This window comes from Alligator sinensis, unplaced genomic scaffold, assembly GCF_000455745.1.
Source record: "Alligator sinensis unplaced genomic scaffold, ASM45574v1 scaffold378_1, whole genome shotgun sequence".
Taxonomy (NCBI): domain Eukaryota; kingdom Metazoa; phylum Chordata; order Crocodylia; family Alligatoridae; genus Alligator; species Alligator sinensis.
In genome coordinates, this window is record NW_005842697.1 from 410,875 (window position 1) to 418,049 (window position 7,175).

A 7,175-nucleotide genomic window follows, 5' to 3' on the forward strand; every position below is an offset into this window, starting at 1 on the left:
AAGATCCAATTTGTTGCTTGCTCCACACCCGATATTTATAGATGGTTGATTTGACATGCTAATAATTGATCACTGATTGGCTTTATTTAAATTTCTTTGTTTTACTGGAACTTTGGGATGGAACCAGATTTTAGTGACCCTGGAAAAAGGGGTCAAGGAATCAACTTAGCTAAGGTTCTTTATTTTCAGGTGTCTGCCCTCAGTCTGTTAATCAACTGGTGATCTTTTCTTTAATCAAGATCATCTTAATCAAATGAAATTAATGTTTTGAGATAGCAGAAGGACAGATTTCTTATCTTCTTTATAGCTTGCATTTTGGCCCTTGGTCTGTTTTTTACTGTGACTTGTGGCCTGACAAGGCTGCTTTTCTCTTTCCATCCTCAAGGCTATCTTTGTGTCTATAATAATTCGAACACGTTAGCAAAAATACATTCATTATAGTAAAATGACTATTAATACATTTGGTCACCTTAGCTGTTAATGTTTTAGGATGCAATTGTAATACAGAGTATTTAGGATACAGGCCCTTGGCTTGCTGTTTAGTCACATTTCTGTAGTTTGACTTGAAAATGGCCAAGTCTGACATCCAAACTTTCCCTGCAATTTGGTTATGCTTTGGATAGCGTACGTTTGATTCAACTTATAGTGCTGTTTGTCTCCTATAGCACATGTTGTACAGGCCTATGCATAGCCTCAGTCCCAGACCCAACACTGCACCAAAACTGATTCAAGACTGCCAGTGGTAGAGACCCAGCTTGCCCTGCAGATCCAAAGGCAGGTTCAGATCCAGTAGCAGGAGCAGCACCTTTTCCCAGACTTGGATTATGTGCTTCTACCTGGTGCCAGCAGCAGAGAACCAGCTGGGATTTGGAGCCTAAGGAGTAAGATTTACAAGGAAAGGATGAAAGGAGTAGGTTTATTTAATCTTGTGAAGAGAAGACTGAGGTTGGATTTGATAACAGTCTTCAAATACCTGATGGAGTATTATGAAAAGGATGGAGATAGACACATCCTCTGGCTGTAGGGGAAAAGACTAGGAGCAATGGCCTGAAACTGCAGAACAGGAAATTTAGGTTGAAGATTAGGAATAACTTTCTGATTATAAGGGTGGTCAAGCATTGGAATAGGCTACCTAAAAAGGTTGTGGAATCTCTATCCTTGGACATTTTCAAGAAGGTGTGTAGACAGACACTTGGGCGGTTTAGTCTGGGATGATCCTTCCTTAAGCAGGGGGCTGGACTCTGATGGTTTTGTAAGGTGTCTTCTAGCACATGAACCTATTTCTAATTCTTTGCTATATATGGGACACGCTAGTCATTATAATGTTTATTTATGTTACACACTGTTTCCTGTTCTTCTGTAACTAACATTATGTGTAGAAAAGCTAGGTAACTTTCTCGTACTGTAATTTGAATTATTTTGAAATTTTGAAGGTTTTGTTTCTAATTGCTGTGTGACATCCAAAATTTCTAAACTAGAGCTATCTGGGATTTTTCTGACAAAGCAGATTTCACTCAGGAAATGCTGATTGTAGAATGTTCTTCAGAAATATACCAATTTTAATGAAAGTTTTGTTAGAAAAGATTTCTCAAGTCCAGGTTGAATTTCTTGGTCCAAACCAGATAAAGATCAACCACAGAATTACTGGTAATTCCAGGGAAATGGAAGGATATGTGTTCAAGTCCCTGCTCAGCTTGATTTTTAGTAAGATTTTTTTTGCTCTGCTTGATTTGTCCTGCTCTGCTTGATTTTTCAGTAAGATTTTTTTACCTGGTCCCTCAATTTCCAGAGAAGTGCCTACTACAAATCTATTACCTCTTTTGTGATTGGTCTCTCATTATTTCCATTGTGTGGGGATGTTCTACTTCATAAAAGACTTTAGTATATCTTGGAGCTGGGTGATTACCTTGTTCTTGGTCTATACAATCCATTTGTTGCTGAGGAACAATTAATATTTAATTATGGAACAGTTCCAAAAATCTATTAAGAGGACTATTGATGGACTCTATAGCACAAGGGGTTAGGGGCATGACAAAAGAGGGACATGAACCTGGGTCTCCTATATTCTAGGTGAGTAGCTTAATTACTGGAATGTTAAATATTCAGTGGTATCCCCATTTATATTTATTTATTTTGTCTTAAAAACCTTCAGAAATCTCAAATTCTAGTGAAGCAGGTAAAGCACTTCTCACCCACCTCTAGTCAACTCAGAAAAATATATATTTTGAAGCGGGGAAGATATACCATTTCAGTTCATCTTAGATTTTTTTCTTTCCATAATGATGCATAACTTTTCAGTGGAAATTAAAAAAAAGAAGTGTGTGAGAGAGGTTAGAAATACCAAAACACAGCTTTAGTGACATTTCTTTTGCTTGCTTTGTAGAAGGAACAAAACAATGAATCTGTTTAATTGTATTTTATGTGCAAACCTTTTTTGCGCAGCTTCACAGAAATACATTTTGCTGATATAGGAAGGCAGATGAAAAGCAGGTGGCTTGATAGGTCACAGCTGTGTGGAACACTGCTCTATCCTCTTTGTCTAGCCAGTAGTTGCAATTTCTGTTTATAAAGGTTTTTGCTGTTGACTTTTAAAGCCAAGCCAATTGCACTGTAAGAATCTGATCCCACAGTTTTCATTGTTAGGCAGTATTTCTAGGGATAATCATCTTGTTATAAAAAAGGATTTTTTAAAAAATACTACTCAGGAAAGAAGAACATAATCCAAACCACGGAATGAAATCCCTTACATTTTGAAGGCAAAGTCCTACATGGCCATTATTTTTCTTTTTCATTTTGTGGGATATCATGATATGCACTGAAACCAGATCCTAGAAAACAAGTCACTTGTCCCTGGAGTGGAATCCAGAGCTTTGTTTTAGGTACCTATGATCTCTCTACAGTGTATAGGGAGAGTAGGGAGTCTCAAAGCATGATCCAAAACAGTCAGTAATCTGAAAAAGGAACTGCCTAAATGCAGAACATTGACCATGCAGCTGCTTAGAGGTAACCCATAAGGAAATGCTGAGGATAGGGGCAAAGTCCTAATTCTTGCCTAGCCTGAGTGTAATTCATATCTACAAGATCCAGTCATACCTTAAACTCTCCTGTGAAGATATTTGTCTGCACTATGGGTAGCCGACCTCTGGCATATGTGCCACAAGTGGTATGCATAGCTATTTTCTGTGGCACATGACAGGGGACATAGAGAACTGTAGCAGATAAGGCAGGGAGGAGAGAGAAGAGCAATGGTTTTGGCAGGAGGAAGGGATTGGAGTGGTAATTGGTGGGGAGAAAGAGCTAACTTTGTGACATTCCTGCCAAAAAGTTTAGCCCCCTTTGGTCTACACCATTTCTTACAGAGAACCAAGCAACACCTGTTCTTTTGTTTAAAAATGAAGTAGGACAAGGAAGTTCTACAACTACTACCTTTCCTTTGTATAACACTGTAATGGTTACAACACTTATTTAGGACATGAGAGGCCTTGGTGCTTTCTTCTGCCTGACAGAATCATTTACGTCTCCCACTTCCCTGGAGACTGCTGTAATAACCAAGCTATAGGCTATTTTGGATAGAGGAAATATTATTCAGCCTTGAATTCTTTCTTACACAGTAGCATAGCTTCAATAGGAAGAGTGAATATTCCCTTCTTCTCCTTCCCTCCTCTCCTGCTCCCCACCCCCCCCCTTGTACTTCAAGAAATCCCTACCTCTGTTTACTGGATAAAACACAAGATGATTGAGTTGGAGAAATATTTGTTGGAGAAATATTCCCTAGATTCACCCAGGGTGTTGATATTTGTCACAATTCACACTTATTAACACTAAGGAATGGTAGAGAGTATTAAAACTAAATGTAGCATAAGCTGTGTATGAGCAATTGCACACAAAGGCTCAGAACAGACAGTCAAAAAGCCTAAGGCTGAATCAATTCAGTCTTCACAGGTTAGTCTGAACTGTGTAGATTGAACCAATAAGCAAGTGAACAGACATTCACTTTTGTTTCCAGAAATGAAATCATTTGCCTGCAGTGGCCCAGGCCAGAAACCAAGGGAGTACTAGAACACACCTCCCTGCTTGCCTGGAGCAGACAGCTTGAGCCAAGGCTAGCCCTCCCACCCTGCAAGAGGGAGGTACACTGCATCCTGGGATATTGGGGGACTGTGAGTTAACTTGAATCTGGAGTGGATCTGAGACAGAAGTTCAGTAAACCAATTTAACCTAAATGAGTTAAGCCTGATACTATATCTATCCAGGTTTATCTTTAAAAGTTTCAGCCATTTTGAAAGCATTTTGTATGCATTGAACTTCTGTTGTGTTACAGATTTGAACCAATTTCCAATCACTTATGTATAATTTCTGTCCCTAGCCTAAGGGTTAATATTTATGGACAACTCTAACTTGCCACTAGAGGGCTGGTGAGCAGGGGCATGGCTAGGAGTGTCCAAATGTGCCCTGTGGCTTCCCAGCTCTCCAGCAGCTTTCTGCTCACCCACAGATGCCTGGCTCTCCCCAGTCTCTGACAGTCTGGGGGAGTAGAGTTGTAGATGATAGATTGTCTAATAGTGGGATGGAGTGTGGTTGAGAGCAGTGCATCCTGGCATACAGGAGGATTGCAAATTGCTGTGATTGGCCCCAAGGAGCAGACTGACATTACCGCAACATGAGCTGCTTAATATTAGCTGAAGTTAATCCTTGTCCAAAGAAGCACAACTTTGATATGCTCAGAGGGCACTTAGCTTGTCTTTTCCTGCCTTAACATGCAGACAGTCCCATATTTAGAATATTTAAGATGTGGGAAAGGTAATATCTAACATCACCCTTAGGCTTAAATGTCAGTTAGGCTCTGAGCAGTTCAGCCCTGTCAAAACCGAAGCAATTCTGTGCATGTACAGATGAGCAGTTTTAAGTGCTGGTGGGTCTTTGAAGTGAAGCAAAAAGTTGCCTAGAGAGTTTAGGCACATCCAGGGTTAGGTCGCAGCTGAATAGAGGTTGTCAGCATCACAAGTCTTCTCTTTACATTTTTAATCACACTTTAACTGAAACATAAGGGGGAAATTCTGGCCCCTTTGGAATCAGTGGAAGTTTTTTCACTGACTTCACTTGAGCTGTTATGATATAAAATTTTAGTTAATTTTAAAATGAAGCTAAACAAAGATTTTCTCAGGGAGGGAGTGTCCCCTTTGTACTCTACACTTGATACCTTATATTTGAGATTTTAAAAAATGTTTCTTTGTAAAGGAAACTGTAGAATGCTTACAGTGAGTGAACTCTGAGTGAGACTTTAAAGATCTTTCTAAGAATGAGAAAAATAAATACGATATAGAATTGATAATTTTTTTTGCTAGGCTCTGTCATTTTATTATTCTCAGTAGATAAGTGAATATGATATTATGAGTTACAATAACCAGTATTCAAGCTCACTCATGCTATTGAGCTAACATTCTATTGTAAAATAATTTCAAGGGCTCAGAACAATTATTTTGGAACCTCTTGAGGTTTCTAGTTGATTGCTTTTTAAAGATAGTAGAATCACAAAGAAGTTAGGAGTATAATCCACTGCTTTAATTTACATTAGGGACTATATTAATGTCAACAGGAATTAGTCTGAATTTACATATGTGTAACTAAAAGAAAATTTGTCACTTAGAGTCTATTCTGGACTCAGGAGGGAGAGGTGACCTGAACAATAGTACATAGTCCCATCTTTTACAACCTTATTCCTCACCCTGTAATTTTCTTTTCCCAAGTACATATTGATTTTTACAGAAGACACCTATAACTTGTGTGAGCTGACTGAATACAAAGCACACATTTTTTATATTGTTTTCCTGAAGACTTAATGGAGATACTAGCATTGCACCCCTAGACTATTTCTTCTCACTACTATCAGCCTACACTGGTGCAATTATAGATTCTAGAGACTTTTGTCTTGTTATAATGGTGTCTACTTTGTTATAAGTGAAAGAATCGAGCTATAGTTTTCCACTTACATAACCCCTTCTCACTATATATTTGAACTTCAGTTCAACTTTGAAGGACAGAGGCTGAAAAGTGTAGTTGCAGCAGGGGCTTAATTATAGGTTCCTCCAGCCTGTAAGAACTGACCAACCCGTTATGATGGGTACTTTTGCTATCCTGATATAAATGCATTACACAGTGTAAGAATACTTCAGAATAATATTGCTCTTTGCAAAACACAGCAAAATTATGCATTTTGTGCTTAGACTATAATTGCTCATTTTGTTGTTTGCTACCATTGAAAGGGCAAAGCTCTTTTAGAATGTAAAAAAAGGTCTATTATAATAAAACAGATACAATTAATGGAAACAAGCAAACAACAAACCATCTCCAGGTGAAAATATTTATGATGAATTAGCCTAAGCAATGGATTTTCTGTTTTCTTTTTTGAAAAAGAAACTGCATTCCTATAAAATCAGTATTGTACATGACAGAAGTAAAAGCAGGCATAATTTCAATATTCATAATTATATACCTTAGGAAAAGGTTTTATGTTCTCTACATTTTCATACTCAGATAATGGTTTTCTCTTGAGTCTACATCACACAATTTTTACTTGGTATCTGTTAGGCAAATGTTGTTCTTTGTTACATAGATTTGACAGTTTTGTAGCAGAAAACTGCCAATCACTTTGATCTGAATGGATAGTCCCAAAAGTCATTTTGCTTAGATTCATTTACAGTCATCTAATCTAAACGATTTTCAGTTTTCATTTTAAAACTAGCAGTCATTTGCTGCTGCTGCCACTATTTGCAACAGAGATATCTATGAAAAACATACCTAGAGGCACAAAAGGCTCAGGAGACATATAGTTTGAAGGCTGAATTGTTTGACAGAAACACCCCCAGTAATATTTCTGTACCTTTGTGAACTTTCTTAAAGTCCAATCTAAGAGACACCAAGGAATTACGTTTTACTCTGTCTCCTCTAACTCCATAGCATATTGACCTTTACATCACAAACTCTAAGCATAAACATTAGCGCAGTCCTACCTATCTTATAGTCCTATGGGTCTATAGGGTCCTATGATAAAATACCTTTGCTAAGTCAAAGTAGGTTTGATTGCATCAAAAATGAAAAAAAAATATATATATATATATACTGAGAATGAAAGTTATAAGAATATGGAAGAAGAAGTATATATATATATATATATA